The sequence below is a fragment of the Dasypus novemcinctus genome, chromosome 3 (assembly GCF_030445035.2).
Source record: "Dasypus novemcinctus isolate mDasNov1 chromosome 3, mDasNov1.1.hap2, whole genome shotgun sequence".
NCBI classification, from domain to species: Eukaryota; Metazoa; Chordata; class Mammalia; order Cingulata; family Dasypodidae; genus Dasypus; species Dasypus novemcinctus.
Window position 1 is genome coordinate 93,403,884 of NC_080675.1, and position 17,138 is coordinate 93,421,021.

At 42.2% G+C, this 17,138-nt stretch overlaps 2 pseudogenes; both read left to right on the forward strand.

Annotated features, from left to right (window-relative positions):
- The first annotated feature begins 12,936 nt into the window (after positions 1-12,936).
- Positions 12,937-13,870, forward strand: LOC101432230 (olfactory receptor 6E1-like; annotated as a pseudogene).
- A 365-nt stretch (positions 13,871-14,235) lies between these two features.
- LOC101432680 (prostaglandin E synthase 3-like) lies at positions 14,236-14,755 on the forward strand (annotated as a pseudogene).
- The last annotated feature ends 2,383 nt before the right edge of the window (positions 14,756-17,138 follow it).

Genomic DNA, 17,138 nt, shown 5'->3' on the forward strand with positions numbered 1-17,138 from the left:
AACCAGTCCAACATGCATTGAGTGCCCCACAATGGCACCTTGAAATAAAGACTAGAATCTAAAGATATAAAGACAAGTTATCTATCACTGTGTAAAAAATCACCACTAAAATCAGCACCCTAATACAAGAATGTATGACCTCATGGTTTCTTTAGGTTAAGAACATGGACATGGTTGCCAGAATGCCCTGGCCCAGGAACTCATACATGATTGCCACAAAGGTGTCGGCTGGGGTAAGAGACATCTCAAGGCTCACCTCAGGGCGATTCAAACTCACATGGCTTTCAGCCTTCAGGTTCTCACTGGCTGTTTTTAGAAACATCAGCTCCTTGTCACACGGGCTTCTCCATAGGAAACCCCCCTACAAGGCAGGTGACTTCACCGAGTAAGCAAGCGAGGAAGAGAGGACATGCAAGATAGAAGCCACAGCCTCACGGTAACATCCTCAGAGGTGACATTCCATCACGTTTACCATACGCTCTTCATTAGAAGCCCATCACTAGGTCCAGCCACATACAAGAAGGGATTCCACAAAGGTGTGAACACTAAGAGGCAGGGATCGTTGGGACCATCCTCAAGGTTATCACAAGAACTGTGGAAGGCCAATCTCTGACACCAGGGGCATATACTGTTGGATGTTCCAATGACTGTTACCAAAGTTCCCTACTAGCATAGAAACTGCATTGTAGCTATCCTCAATTCTTATGACTACAGGCAAACATATCCTTCCGGAGGCTCCAACAGACCTCAGTACAGTCTGGCTGTGGGAAAAGCACCTACAGAAAATACTCAAATGTGCGCTCCAGGGAGGCAGGGAACTTTAGTTTTCAGCGCGGGCTTCCTGGAGTCACTTAAACAAGGTGAGCACTCAGAGAATACTGATTGAATTGAGCAGAGTGAAATTTAAGCAGATTAGCAATGGCTAAGTGAGGACAGGGCAGGCAAAGTGTGAACAACACAGTTGTAGTGGAAAACAGTGCATGCATGCAGAGGCAGTTCCCTCAAGGAAATAGCTCTCCTTTCCTCCTTTCACCCTGCCCTCCAAGTTGAGATAATCCTGTCTTTGGGTAAGGAGATTTTCTTTTCTTTCTTTCTTTTTTTTTTTTTTTTTGTCTTTATTTTTTTAATGTTACATTAAAAAAATATGAGGTCCCCATATACCTCCCTCCCCCCACTCCTCCCCCATAACAACAACCTCCTCCATCATCATGAGACATCCATTGCACTTGGTGAATACATCTCTGAGCACCGCTGCACCTCATGGTCAATGGTCCACACTATAGCCCACACTCTCCCACAGTTCACCTAGTGGGTCATAGAAGGACATACAATGTCTGATAACTGTCCCCGCAGCACCACCCAGGACAACTCCAAGTCCCGAAAATGCCCCCACATCACATCTCTTCCTCCCACTCCCTACCCCCAGCAGCCACCATGGCCACTTTCTCCACACCAATACCACATTTTCCTCAATTACTAATCACAATAGTTCATGATAGAATATCAGTAAGTCCACTCTAATCCATACTCTATTCCACCATCCTGTGGACCTTACAATGGTTGTGTCCACTACACATCTATATCTAGAGGGGCTTAGATTCCACATGGATGCTGGATGCAATTCTCCTGCTTTCAGTTGTAGGCACTCTTGGCTCCATGGTGTGGTGGTTGACCTTCTTCACCTCCATGTTAGCTGAGTGGGGTAAGTCCAATAAACCAGAGTGTAGGAGTTGCCAGTCTGTTGAGGCTCAGGGCCTGGCTATCACTTGGTCAGTCCAGAGATTCAGGTCCCCTGGGTATACACTAAACTACCAACTATAGATCTGGTAAAAGTAACAGGAGAGGGTTGTGAACAAAGATCACATCTCAGTTCAACTCCATCACACAGAAACACAAACTCCAAAGTAGGACCAACTGACATGGCACTGAACTCCATCTGCAATGACCATAGAACCTGTGGGTCTCTGTAGCCCCCAGAAGAACCAATACATGAGGTTGTATCTACTTTATCTGTCTCTGGGACTCTGCTGAGGTGTGCATAAGGATGACCCCTCTGATAACCTCCTGGCTCTTTTTGGAGATTCATAGCCATATGAACTCATTTGTCCTTTCCATTTCCCCGTTTGATTCAGGTCAAAAAGCATTTTTAACTCCTGGTATTATATGTAGACTGAGATATTATGCTGGTCCGAGTTGACCCTTTTATTCAAGGTCATTTTCTAGTTACATCATCAGCTGATACTTGGTAGTAATCCCTTGGCACCAGGGAGGCTCATCCCCGGGAGTCATGTCCCACGCTGGGGGGAAGGCAACACTTTTACATGCTGTGTTTGGCTTCAAGACTGGCCACATTTGAGCAACACGGAAGCTCTCAGGGGGTAACTCTCAGGCACCCTGCAGCTCTAGCCCTTGTTCTTATTTCAGGTGCACAGGCTTACAAGCATAGTCATTAGTATCAAGGGCTCATTGTTGGACCATCTTTCTTTTTTGGTCTTTGCCGTTGCACTTGGGTGATTGTTGCTGTTCCTTTAGGGACTGTGATAGAGCTCCCCTGGCTAGGAACTCAGCACTCCCTCAGTTGTTGTTTTTAATTGTAACCACTATGAAAATATCCAAACATTTTTATGTACCCTGCATATATGCCCTGGAGAACTCCCTGCCAACCATGTGTCCCCTGTCAATAACACCCCACACCGGTATTCCTCCCCTGCCATTGTTGAAACTCTTTGTGATCCAAAACGTCTTCAAAAGTGAAACCCAATATATTGCCAGGTTCCATTAATAGTAAAATGGAATATAGTGATGAGTTTAAAGGTTAGACATAGAATACGTATTAATTTAGAAAAATTAAGGTAAAAATAAATTGGGGTATCAAAAAATTAAAAAATGCAAAAGCTTTGTTTTTGATGTTTTGCCTTCTATCACTGCAATAAGTGTTACCCCGTATGTAAATTGGCAAGACAACTTCTTCCAAGGGATACAGCCCCACCCTGGCAAATTGACTTACTTGCTAGTAGTTCACATTCAACCTCATACCCCATTTAGTGACAAGGCTTTTCCGCTGTTTCTGAAGTAAAACTTCTTGTGCCAATGTTGGTACCTTATATTCAGTGCCTCAGACCTGATCCTGAGACCTGACTGTTCTTCTGTCCACTGAGGATGTATTTCTTCTTAGATTTTGCCAGGCTGACCCTCAACCTCCCCAAAGACTCCAATCATACTCCTGAGCTCCAAACTAGACCAATACTTTGCCCCGTGCAGAAAGACTTCTGAGAAATCAACTGTCAGCAGCCTAACAGGTACCAAATATATCCTCCTTGAGGATGCCCTTTCTGCGTTCTGCCTACCTGGCCAGGCCTGACCACTCTCGCAGTCTTATTCCTCAGGCCACGGTTACCTTGATCATGCCCTCAACTTACCTTTGCCAGCCCTTATTTTTCCTCCTAACCTATTAAAACTTCATCAAAAATAAAAGTTTCCTAGAGTGTCTGGCACCATCACTTCATCCCCAGATCCTATAGTGATCACCTTCGCTGATTATCCTGTTCTTTTCAACTGCTTGTGCTTCTTTCCCTATATCCCCAGAGGAACCTCTTAAAAACATAAATGAGATCATGTCATTTCTCTTCTGAAAATGTTCCAATAGCCTCCAGGTTCAGTTGGAATAATATCCATCCTTTTACCAAGCATGCTCTCCAAGACCCTGCAAGTCTTGGAACCAGGCCAACTCTATAGACAATTCTCAAATCCCCACCACTCTCTTCCTAATTCCCTGCCCATCTAGCCTTTCCTCAAATATACCAGCTCCTTGCCCACATCATGGCCTTGACAATACCCTCTTCTCTTTGCCTGGAACTCTCCCAACCAACCACTTGGATAACTCCTATTCTGATTTCAAACCTCATCTGAAATCATATTTCCTCAGGCATGCCTTCCTGGCCATTGAGCTAAAGCAGATCTTGCTGGTTACTCTCTCCTGAATCATCCAGTTCTGCCTCTTCATAGCCCTCATTGTGTCTTGTTATTACATATTTATTTATGTTTTATGCTTGTTTCTCTTCGTCAAGTCTAGGACAACAAAAGGCTAATTTTGCAGTTCTGGGGAGAGTAAACTATCTTATTTCTTTATATGAGAGGTCTTTTACCTAGAAACAAAGATTCACATAGTAAGGATGAAACCATATGCAAGCTTTAATACCAACAAGGCCCTCTCAAGATACAATGGGGATGAAGCGAAAGGACCCTTATTCACATAGGGAAGTTGAGTTTCCATTATCACCACTCCTGGCAGGTTTGCACTGATGGGGTAGGTAATCACTGACTGAGAGCCACAGGTCTTCTCTGGTCTGGCCCGAGGAGGAATACAGTGTCCTCAAGGAAATCCCAGCAAGTGCAGCAGGCATATATCATGTAAACTCTTTACTCTCAGCTGTTAGGTCATCAGAGACTTTCTTACAGGTCACTGTTACAGTCATGACTCTTACCAGGAATGGTGGTTTAGAGCTATGTAACCCAGATAAACATTTTCTTAAATATTATGCATTCCTGTGGTGTGAAATAATTGTAAGTAGGACATTTTGAAGAAGTTACTTCAATGAAGGTGTGGCCCAACTCAATCAATATGGGTCATAATCTTGTTACTGAAGTCCTTTATGAGAAGAAGTGAAATTCAGAGACAGAGAGAAAGTTACGGGAACCAAGGAGTCAAAAGACAACAGAACCCAGAACCAGGAGAGGCCACAATGTACATTGCCATGTGACAGAAGAGCCAAGAATCAAGAATCACTGGCAGTCAGCCCAGAACACCAGTCTTCAGGAAGAAAGCATGACCTTGACGATGCCTTCATTTGGACTTCTTCTAACCTCAAAACCATGAGACAATAATTTCCCATTGTCTAAGCCAATCCATTGTGTGGTATTTGCTTTACTGACAAAAAAACTAAAACACTACTTGTGGCCATATAAATAGCTCACAGAAGAAGACCAGTTATATAGGTGGTGGGCTGCGAACCCTAGCATCCTGCCACAAGAAAGACAGCCAGATGTCTGGGGTTGGGCATGGGGAAAGAGGTACTAGTCAAATTAAATCACTAATCCTTTTAAAAAAGAGAGCTGAAAGCAAGTCACTCCTTTGCCTCTTCAAATGTAAGACATAGCATGGTGTCCTAATGCACTACTGACTGTATTCGTAGATAAGCCCCTTTTAATCTAAGGTCCAAAGGTCTACTCCAGTCTAGGAAATGGTTAGGTGACTCTATTAGTCATCCACCAAGGGGTGGGGACTCAACACCCTAATGATGTGGCCCGATCAAAGCCCTAATCATAACTTAGTCATGCTCAGGTACAGACCAAATTACAAACATAATCCAATATCTATTTTTGGAATTCATAACTATATCAAACTGCTACACTCCACCATCTGAATTCCAAAAAGACATTACAATATTCAAATAAACCTTAAATCAGTAACAATGAAAGTACTAAATCATATCACAATCAATTTAAAGAAATAAAGTTTGTCTTTGGGCAAAAATGCATCTGCTATAGACCTCTGAAAGTTAAAAAATAATTTACGTGTTTTCAATACACAAATGGACAGACAAAGGATAAACATTTTCATTACAATAAGGAGAAATTGGGAGGGAAACATGCATCATGGGTACTCTACAGTTCAGTAAATCTGCAGGGCATCTTCCATTCGATTTCAGTCTGAGAGTCATTCTCAAGATGATGGTTTCTTCTTCTTGGTGCGTTATGGGAACCCACCCTTTCCACATGTTTACCCAATGACCATTTTCTTGTTTCCACCCTCATCAAGCATCTGGGTGTCAACCAAGCTCTAGACCTCTCCCTCCAAGAGTGTTGGGGTAATTGCCACAACTTATCCAATCTTTGGGTTAGAGTCTTAACTGCGCTAGTACAGTGATGTGAAGACAACATTCCCCCTAACATTGGGCATACAGCTCAACCTTCTCAGAGCAATAAGTTGACCACCTGGCCTTCCCTAAACTTTGGGGGACAGGTCCACCCCTCTCTGACCTGTGGGGTGCTGACCTTAACTGCCCTAATCCTTGCGGAATGTGCTCCACCCTCTCTAACCCTAGGGCAGCAAAACTCTCCCAGAACATCGGACAGAAGCATTCACCCTCTTCAACTGTTGGGGCAAACTCACCCTCTCTGTCCACATGGGTGGGGTTCCTCTCTTGTCCCAAGATGATGTCCTAATTCCAGATCTCAGCTTCCATGGTTTTCCTCTTGAAGTAATTTCCCCTCCAGTATCTCCTTTCCATGTCCCTTTTATTCCAGGTTGACAGTGGTTTTGTTCATACAGCTCTCTGAAAAAGTCTGTTGGTTTAGCATGCAGGAAGCAGGGGTCCAAGCCATCCAACAGTGGGACTTCTCATAAGTCTTTCCAACATAACTGCATCTTCAATCCTAATTTACAAGTTCCAACTTTAGTTAAGTCCTCCAGTGGGACACTTTCATCTGGGATGTTGATTTCCAGAAGCTTGGAATTTCCAGAATCAGTTTCTGTTTTCCTTATCCCTGACAGTTCAGTCCTCAGCATATCTCTGTCATCTAACATTTTGCAGTAGGCTGCAAGGAGAAGCCAAGTCGCATTCTCTGAGTTTCCTTTGGAAATTTCTTCAGCTAAATGCCCAGGCTTTCCATTTTCAAATTCTGCCTTCCATAAAACACCAGGAGTTAATCTTGCAAAATTCTCTGCAACTTTAAAACATGGATTGCCTTTCCTCCAGATTCAAATAATAGTTTCATCATTTACTTCTAAGGCATCATAAAAAGTCTCTTTAGCACCTATATTGCTATCAACAGTCTCTTCAAAGCACTGTAGGTCTTTTATTCCAAGCAGCTCACAATTCCTCCAAAAAATACCCCTTACCCATTCATAAAACTATTCCAGCATTTCAGTAATTGCAAAGGACTTTGCCACTCCTCGGTACCAAATTCTGTATTAGTCAGCCAAACGGGTACTAATGCAAAATACCAGAAATTGATTGGTTTTTATAAAGGGTATTTATTTGGGGTAGGAGCTTACAGATACTGACCCATAAAATATAAGTTAGTTCCCTCACGAAAGTCTATTCACGTGTTGGAGCAAGATGGCTACTGATGCCTGTGAGGGTTCAGGCTTCCTGGATTCTACCCTTCTGAGGTCTTGCTTCTCTCTGGGTGCCAGGTTCCTCTCTTCCTGGGGCTGGTTTTTCTTTCCACACTGTGCTTACTTCCTTGGGTGCCAGCTTAAGACTTCAGCATCAAACTCCAACATCAAATCTCCAAAATTAAGAACCCTCACATCAAAAGCTCCAACTCTGTACTCTGCCATGCCTTTTCTCTGTGAGTCCCCACCCATTCAACACCCTAATGATGTGGCCCAATCAAAGCCCTAATCATAACTCAATCATGCCCAATAATAGACCAGATTACAAACATAATCCAATATCTGCTTTTGGAATTCATAACTATATCAAACTGCTATAGCGACCAAAACAGAAAGTGGAATTACAAGGTAGTTTTTGCTTGTGAACCAAGGACCAAAATGGGCAGTTTCCCAAGGTCCCTTACCAAGAAGCCCCTAATGGAAAGTAAGTGCCAGGGGGTACGGTACCATGTTTGTGTCATGCACTCATAGTCATAGGCAGTGTACAGCACAGTGCTTAACATACAGGTGTTTGGTGACTATTTATTTAAGAGAGGTTTCAACCACCACACCCCATCTCACCTTCAAGTGTCAGCTTTCTATAACATCGTTAGAACCAACTTCATTCATCCTTCTGGCTGGGTCAGAATGTTCATTCTTTGTTTGTTCTGACTACTTCCTTTTTACCTTTTTGATGGAGGGATCCCTTTCATCAGTACAAGAAGGTTTAACAGAAATACCTAACCTGGGCAGATGAGATTGGCAGCAGTTTATTATTCATATATATGGACAGTTTAGAAGGCGAAAATAAGACACATGCAATGCCTGAAGTCACAGGGTTACACTTGGGAGCAGAGTGAGCCAGCTGGAACTGTGGGAGGCATATTTTATAGTGACCAGGTAACAGAGTGGCCCTTGATTCCCACAGGAGGACGTAACTGGATTATTTGAATAATTTCATGGGCTGGCCATGAAATGAAAATGGAAGTTGAAAACCGGGAGGGATGCAGCTGCTCCAGTTTAGAGGGCACTAGGCAAGTGGGGAGACTTTCCCGCTGGGTGGGGAACATAAGAGGAACAAACAGGTGACCTAACAGCTAAGCCTTTGGGACCATGTGAAGCTCAAAAAAAGTCAAGGAATTTCAACACAGAGATCTTCTTCAGACACTAGTCACCATGGTAATGATTTGTGTGATGTGTCTTTTTTTTAATGTTTTTTTTGTCTTTATTCATTTTTTTAATATTACATTCAAAAAATATGAGGTCCCCATATCCCCCCCAACTCCCTCACCCCACTACTCCCCCATAGCCACATTCTCCTCCATCATCATGAGACATTCATTGCATTTGGTGAATACATCTCTGAGCATCGCTGCACCTCATGGTCAATGGTCCATATCATAGCCCACACTCTCCCACGTACCATCCAGTGGGCTATGGGAGGACCTACAATGTCTGGTAATTTTCCCTGCAGCACCACCCAGGACAACTCCAAATCCCGAAAACGCCTCCACATCTCATCTCTTTCTCCCATTCCCCACACCCAGCAGCCACCATGGCCACTTTCTCCACACCAATGCCATATTTTCCTTGATTACTAATCACAATAGTTCATGAATAGAATATCAGTAAGTCCACTCTAATCCATATTCTATTCCTCCATCCTGTGGACCTTGGATTGGTTGTGTCCATTCCACATCTATGTCAAGAGGGGGCTTAGATTCCACATGGATGCTGGATGCGATCCTCCTCCTTTCAGTTGTAGGCACTCTTGGCTCCATGGTGTGGTGGTTGACCTTCTTCAACTTCATGTTAGCTGAGTGGGGTAAGTCCAGTAAACTAGAGTGTAGGAGCTGAAGTCTGTTGAGGCTCAAGGCCTGGCTATCATATGGTCAGTCCAGAGATTCAGATTCCCCAGATATATCTTAAACCCCAGCACCAACTACAAGTCTGGTAAAGTAACAGGAAAGGCTTGTGAAAAGAGATCACAACTGAGTCCAGCTCCATCACACAGAAACACCAATTCCAAAGAAGGGCCAACTGACATGGCACTGAACTCCATCTGCCATGATCATAAAACTTGTGGGTCTCTGTAGCCCTCAGAAGAACCAATACTTGGGGTTGTATCTACTTTATCTGTCTCTGGGACTCTGCGCAGGTGTGCATAAGGGCAACCCCTCTGATAACCTCCTTGCTCTTTTTTAGAGACTCATAGCCATATAAACTCATTTTTCCTTTCAATTTCCCCCTTGATTTAGGTCAAAAAGCATTTTTAATTCCTGTTATTATATGTAGACAGAGTTATTCTGCTGGTCCGAGTTGAACCTTTTATTCAAGGTCATTTTCTAGTTACATCATCAGCTGGTACTTGGTAGTAATCCCTTGGTGCCAGGGAGTTTCATCCCTGGGAGTCATGTCCCACACCGGGGGGAAGGCAACGAATTTACATGCTGAGTTTGGCTTCGAGACTGGCCACATTTGAGCTACACAGAGGCTCTCAGGAGGTAACTCTTAGGCTGTGTGATGTATCTTTGATGTCAGTCTTTCCCTCAAGGCTCTGTGTCTGTATCTGCCATCTAGACCAATACCTGTCAACATTGAGCACTCATCAAATATTAATTGAATACTTTAATAACTGGGCTCTTGGTTACAATGAAAATTCATTTTAAGTTCTGTGCTTCTTGGTCAGGAGAAAGTAAACTTTCAGTCCCAAAGTTAAAGAAAGTAGGAGGTAAGGGACGTAGGAAGAATCTGGTCCCTGTTACCACTGATGGTAATGAATCTCAGGGCAAGCACAGATGCAAATCTCTGGATGGGTTCACAGTTCGAGCTAGGTACCTTTGTATATCTGAGTTTCCATGGAGACCAAACAACTCCTAATAGTCCAGGCCTTGTGCCAGCTCCACAGAGTCATGGAGCCTGGCAGGAATAGTTTACCCTGAATCCTCTTTGGGCATTGTGTGCCTGGATGGGCAAGTACCATCAGCCAAGAAGCCTCTTGAGACCAACTGAAGATGAGTTATCTGAATCTGCATGAGGTGATGTCTCTGTGTTAGCCAGGAGAGGTAAAGAATAATTAATTAGATGTGCACATCCACTTCTCCAGGAAAGTGGTCCAACATTGACACTGGCTCGGGGCAGAAGGCATAGTAACCTCCTGGGAAACTGGTTACTGAGGATTATCCAGAGGGAGGAGATCTGGTGATGTGTTGGTGACAGCAGAGTCAAGCTGCATTGGAGAACATGGTGGTTTAGTGACATGGGCAGTACAAAGAGGACAGGATGTGCTGCCTATGCCCATGATCTACAGACAAAGTTACAACTCTGAAGCTTCGTTTCCTTTGAAACTCTGGTGAGTCCCCAAGAAATGGAATCCTTAGGCAACCTGCAACTGCAAAAGCTTCCCACAAAAACCAAGAGTCTTTGGCACCAGAACTGCCCTGGAAGGCAATCCAGGACATTGACTATTAGCTAGAGAGGTAAATTATATTGGTGCAATTTTTAGAATAGTAGAAGGGGAATCTGACCCCTCTGGATGCTCTGCCTAGAAGCCTGCTGTCTGCTTTCAAAGGTCCCCTACAGGCTATGGCACAGCTGACTTCCTTGACTTTTCATAACTTTCAATATTCTGACTCTTGATCAGCTGTTAAGTCAGTAGACTCCCTAAGAGGTATTCCAACCATTTTCATGCAGAGCCATTTATTTCCACTTTGTCTGCCCTAAAATATTCCACCCAACTTTTAATGAAAATGAGCTCATTGTATTCGTTTATTTTATGACTCAGAATTTAATTTATTGTACAAATAATAAAAAGGGGAAAGAAAATCACCTGCAATTCTCTGATCCTTAGGTATTCATTATTCCATTTTTTATGTAGTCCTTAATCACATAAATAAGTATATCACACAGCTCTAATGAGGTGTGTTACCTCTCCTCTGATTCAACCTTATCTATTAGTCCCTGCACCTCTTCTGGATAGAGTCAGCATTTCTTTCAGAAGTCTGGCCTTAACCTGTCATTTCTGTAAAGAACTATGACAATTTTGCCTAGTTCTTTATACAGATCTCTGACAACAATATTAATCAATGGAAGGTCTAGAAATAATAATTTAAAACAAAAATATATTACACTCTCTGCCATTTAAATGAAACTATGTAAACCTCTGAATAGCAGCAATTATTTTATTGTTAGCTAGATTATCCAAAAGTATTAAATATGATACCTAATCTACAAATGCATGGTCTTTCCTGCCTCTATATATTCCTTTCCCAATACATGTATCTCTCAAATCTTATCAGACACTATATTACTAAGAAATTTTTAATGACAGAAAAATTTGTTACAGTAATTTGGAGGAAAAGGAGAACAGAATGTATCTATGAGCATTGCTATAGCTATGTAAACAAATAAACAAACAACAAATTTAAGAATGGAAAAATGCAATAGAAATACCTCAAAATCAATAAAAATTATCTCTGTAGAACAAAGGTGATTAAGTCTATTCTATTCCTCTGTATTTCTTAAATTTTCCATAATGAGCTGGTAATATTTTTATGATTATAAAATTTTTATTTAAATACTGTCTTGGTGTCCTATCAGTTAAAAGAAATACCATATAATGGATGGGTGTAAACAAAGGGAATTTACTGCATTCAGTTTTGAGGTTGGAAGTCTAATATCAAGGCATCAGCAAGGCTTACTTTCTTCCCCAAAGACTGTGGAATTCTGGGACCGACTTTCCGTCAGCGGTCCGTGGTCCTTGCCTTTTCTGTCAAGCACTTGGCAATGTCCTTGCTTATCTTTGGGTTCCTGTGACTTCTGACTTCTTGCTTCCTTTCCTTCCAGAAGCTTTTTCTTCATAAAGCTTCCAGTAACAGGATTAAAGTGCAACCTCCTTAGTTGGGCCACACCTTAACTAAAAATAACATTTTCAAAAGGTCCTATTTAAGATGCGTTCAGGGTCACAGGGATGTATTAAGTTTAAGAACATGTTTTTCCGGGGTACATAATTCAATCTACATAAATATGTATTACAATCCATTTTCTTTTCTCCAGTTTTATTCTTACTTATTCTTATTATCCTACTAGAGTTAAAGTCACAAAGAGAGAAATAAAAATACCTAATATAATGTGACTGCTCACTTTCTCACAGGCCAGGTCTAGGTATATAGGTTATTCAAATAAGACCTCAGTGAACCTGTTACGATAGAGATTATTATTCTTCCCACCAAGGAAAGAGAGGCTGCCTGAGGTTAGGTAACAAACCCCAGAGAAGATAGGGTGATGGTGCTTAGGTGCAATCTCATTCTCCCTGATTAAAATGCTTTCAGTAACAAATCAAGGTTTGCAATAAAGAGAGGTGACCCATTGGGTGGGGCATTTGGGGAGGGAAATATTGTAATAGACTTGGGAGACTCCTTCCAGCATTTGGAGGAATATGGGAAAAGATACAATCTGATATAAGGGGGAAAAAGGAAACATTTAAAATATTTTCTAACATAAACAAAGATATGGAAATAGAATTGATGAAAGCAGAATTTTTCAAAAATATCCCAAGACTCTCTGACTATCGGGATGCAGACCCTCTGAGCAATTTGGACAACCAGCCCTTTAAGGAAGGAGAAATAGTGAGGAGACGGGAGCTCAAATATACTCTTACAGCTTAAATTGACCCTCATCCCTCTTTCCTTTTACTTCCAGTTGTCCTCAGATCCCCACAACATCACAACTCTTGATGCGGACCACCTCTGACTGTTCCCTACAGAGGACGGAGAGCCATGGGAAACGGCACCAGTGTCACTGAGTTTGTCCTGCTGGGGCTCACAGATGCCTGTGAGCAGCAGATGCTCATTCTCCTGGGGCTCCTCCTGACCTACCTCCTCACTCTCATGGGGAGGCTCCTCATCGTGGTCATCACCCTCACGGACAGGCGCCTCCACACCCCCATGTGCTACTTCCTCTGTAATTTCGCTGTCCTGGAGATCTGCTTCACCTCATCATCTTCCCCAAGATGCTGCCCAACATCCTGACTGGAAGGAAGACCACCTCCCTCCCAGGTTGCTTCCTACAGAGTTTCCTCTATTTCCTCCTTGGCACGACAGAGTTTTATCTCCTGGCAGTGATGTCCTTTGACAGGTATGAGGCCATCTGTAATCCCTTGTGCTATGCCACCATCATAAGCAAAGGGGTCTGTGTCCAGCTAGTCCTTTGTTCATGGACGGCAGGATTCCTTCTCATCATTGCTCCAAGTTTCATTATAATTCAGCAGCCATTCTGTGGCCCCAATATCATTCATCATTTCTTCTGTGACAACTTTCCTCTCCTCAAACTCGTATGTGCAGACACAAGTCAGATAGAACTGGTTTATGTTGTGGCAAATTTCAGCTTTTGGGCACTCTGCCTGTGACAGCCACCTGCTATGGCCACATCCTCCACACCATCCTCCACATCCCCTCAGCCAAGGAGAGAAAGAAAGCCTTCTCAGCCTGCTTTTTCCACATTATTGTTGTGTCTCTCCTCTACGGCAGCTGCATCTTTATGTATGTCCAGTCAGGCAAGGGAGGCCATGGGGAGGACAGGAAAAAGATGGTAGCGCTGCTCAACACTGTGTTGACCCCAATGCTCAATCCTTTCATCTACACCTTGAGGAAGAAACAGGTAAAGCAGGTGTTTAGGGAGCAGGTAAGCAAGATCCTCTCAAAAAACTGTTGAACTAAGGGGCTAGAGCTAACATTCCCAGAAAAGCTCAGAATATCAGTCCCCGTGGAAAAATTTTGCCTTCTCCTTTCAGAAAAAGCTGTGATTATCTGCAAAATTAAAGAGATAATGGAAGGAACAGATGTGGCTCAAGCAATTGAGTGCCCGCCTCCCAAATAAGAGGTCCTGGGTTCAGTTCCCAGTGCCTCGTAAAGAAGAGGAGCAAAAATAATAAGTGGTTCTTCAATTGGGGGAAGTGCGAAGAGGCCACTACTGGTAAGAAAACACCAAAGTCGCCACCAGAGAGGAGTGTTTCCCTGGCAACTACAGCCAGAGAGGCTGACTGACTACCTGCTCACCCGCCCCTTGCCCCGTTCACAATGCAGCCTGCTTCTGCAAAGTGGTATAGTCGAAGGGACTATCTGTGACTTTATTGAATTTTGTACTGAAGACAGTAAAGATGTTAATGTAAATTTTGACAAATCCAAACTTACATTCAGTTTTCTTGGAGGAAGTGATAACTTTAAACATTTAAATGAAATTAGTCTTATTCATTGTATTGATCCAAAGGATTCCAGGCAAAAAAGAACATACAGATCAATCTTATGTTGTTTACCAAAATGAGAATCTGGCCAGTCATGGCCAAGGTTAACAAAAGAAAGGGCAAAGCTCAATTGGCCAAGTGTGGACTTTAATAATTGGAAAGACTGGGAAGGTGATTCAGATGAACACATCTAAATTTAACCACTGCTCTTAGATGATGAACAACATGGGTGGTGATGAGGATGTAGATTTACCACAAATGGGGCAGACGGTGATTCAAAAGACAGTGATGATGAAAAATGCCAGATCTGGAGTAAGGAATATTGTCTTCATTGGGATTTTGAGAAAGAAAAATAACTTCTCTGCACGATTTCATGATTGAGAGAATTCCTGAGTTGATAGTTCTAACAGCAGATGCTGTATTTGCCTCCTGTAGCAGTTTGCTATCATCGATGAGTTCCAAAAAGAAATATTGGATTATGTTTATAAACTGGTCTTTGCCTCTGGGCATATGAGACTATATTGGATTCAGAGGTTTACTTGATTACTTAATCAAGTAAAATTCTTTTATCAGTGTAGGGCATTGAGTACCTGCCCCTTGGTGGTTGGGGACTCGCAGATAAAAGGCATTGCAAAGGACAGGGTTGAGGGTTCTTAATGTTGGAGTTTTGATGTTGGAATGTGATGCTGAAGCTTTAAGCTGGAACTGTAGGAAGTAAGCACACAGAGGAAAGAGAACCAAGACCCTGGAATGGAGGAACCCAGGAAGCCTGAAGCCTCATAGATGTTGACAGACATCTTGCTCCAACACATGAAAATAGACTTTAGTGAGGGAAGTAACTTATGCTTTATGGCCTGGTATCTGTAAGCCCCTACCACAAATAAATACCCTTTATAAAAACCAAGCAATTTCTGGTATTGTGCATCAGCACCCCTTTGGCTGACTAATACACTTCCTTTAACACAAGTTTTTCAAGTTGCTTGTTTTATGAAAGGCTTCACTAAGGGTTGATATGTGCCATTGTATGGGGTAAATTTAAGTCAGCTAAGGCAGTAACCTCATGCATGAACAATTTCCCAGACTTCCATGAAGCTGTTGAGATCCTAGGCAATTGAGACAGCAGATGTTATAAATAAAAATATTTCACCTAAGTCTCCTTTCTTCATAACATAGATACTGACATGATAGGAAGCCTTCCGCTTAGAGAAAGATAACTAAATTTTTAATTTTAGAACATGGACTCAAAGTGGCTGAAACAAATAGGCTGACACCTTTAACTGTTAACCTCTGCTATATCCTTCAGGGTTGTTCCATTAAAGTTTTATTTTTCAAAAAATTTACTCCACATTACTGTATGTAAGTGATCAATTGTCAATGTTCCAGATGTATCTTAGCTAAAACTAGTGAATGCCCTAACTTAGATGGTTTTGGTAGCCTGTACATTTGGTATTACTTAATCCTTAGGCTTTCCCATCTCTTAGCATGGAGGGCAAGGAAAGGCTGTACATTGTTGCTTGAGAGTCTGTACCTTAAACCAAATTTGATTTTGCACTGAAAGTATGGCAAATGAGTTTTAAACAGTAAATTTTAAATGCGCTATTGGATTTTTTTTTATTCCCCTTAAACCAGGGCTGAAAATCTCAATTTGTGTTCTTGGCAGTGGGGATCTTTTTTAATGTCTACATTCTTTCTAATGAACTGTGGGAAGGCTTAAAAACAAACAAACAAACAAACAAAAAACCTACATAAAACAACCAAGCAGACAATGAACAACAAAAAAAAGTAAAAACAATGAGGAAGACAATCAGTAAACAACAAGCAGACAACAAACAAATGAGCAGAAAGCTGATGTGACTCAAGCTGTTGAGTGACCACCTTCCACATGGGATGTCCTGGTCTTGGTTTCCAGTGCCTCCTAAAGAAAAATTGAGCAGAAAACAATGAGGGAGCCATTTCGGGGCGGGGGGGGGGGGGGGGAGGGGAGAGGTAGGGAGAAAGAAATAATGGAGAAGAGCTTGGATAAAGAACATATGTTGAGCATACCCATTTACTTTACTTCCTTTGTACACTTCTCAAAAATGACAATAAGGGGATTTTTAAAAATAAAGCTTAAATTTAAAAAAAAGGGAGGCAGATGTGGCTGTCCACTGTTAGACAGTAAACCTGTGACTTGGACTATTACTCCATCACTCAAGGTTGCATGAGCGTCCACATGACAAATTTTAGTATGACATTCGCTGAAGTTCAGAGGTAACACTTTGTGGTGGATATCATTTTGGCTGTAAACAGCTTCTTGGGGCTTTTCCCTAGCATCTACTCCATCATGAATATAGGAGGAATTCCTGCCATAAAATATGTGTAAAAATTCTGGAGCTGTATTCAGCAAATATAATATTGCCTCACAAACTCCCACCTAAGGCTTCTCTATAACCATTTATTTTATTTTTTAAATTTTATTATCTTTTTTTAAAAAAGATACATGGATCGTACAAATGTTACCTTAAAAAATTTAAGAGGTTCCTATATACCCCACTCCCCACACCCTCCACTCCTCCCACAAACAACCATTTCTTTCATGCACAACATCAAAAACTCCAACTAATAGCGCCAGCAGGTATGTTGAAGGGAAGTCAGGAAGATAGTCGTTGAAACGCGGTTGCAATGGATTCTTCTCATTTTGGTACCTCCTTGCTCAAACAAACCTCAAGCCTCGGAAAGCCTCGGAAGCCAGAAAACCAC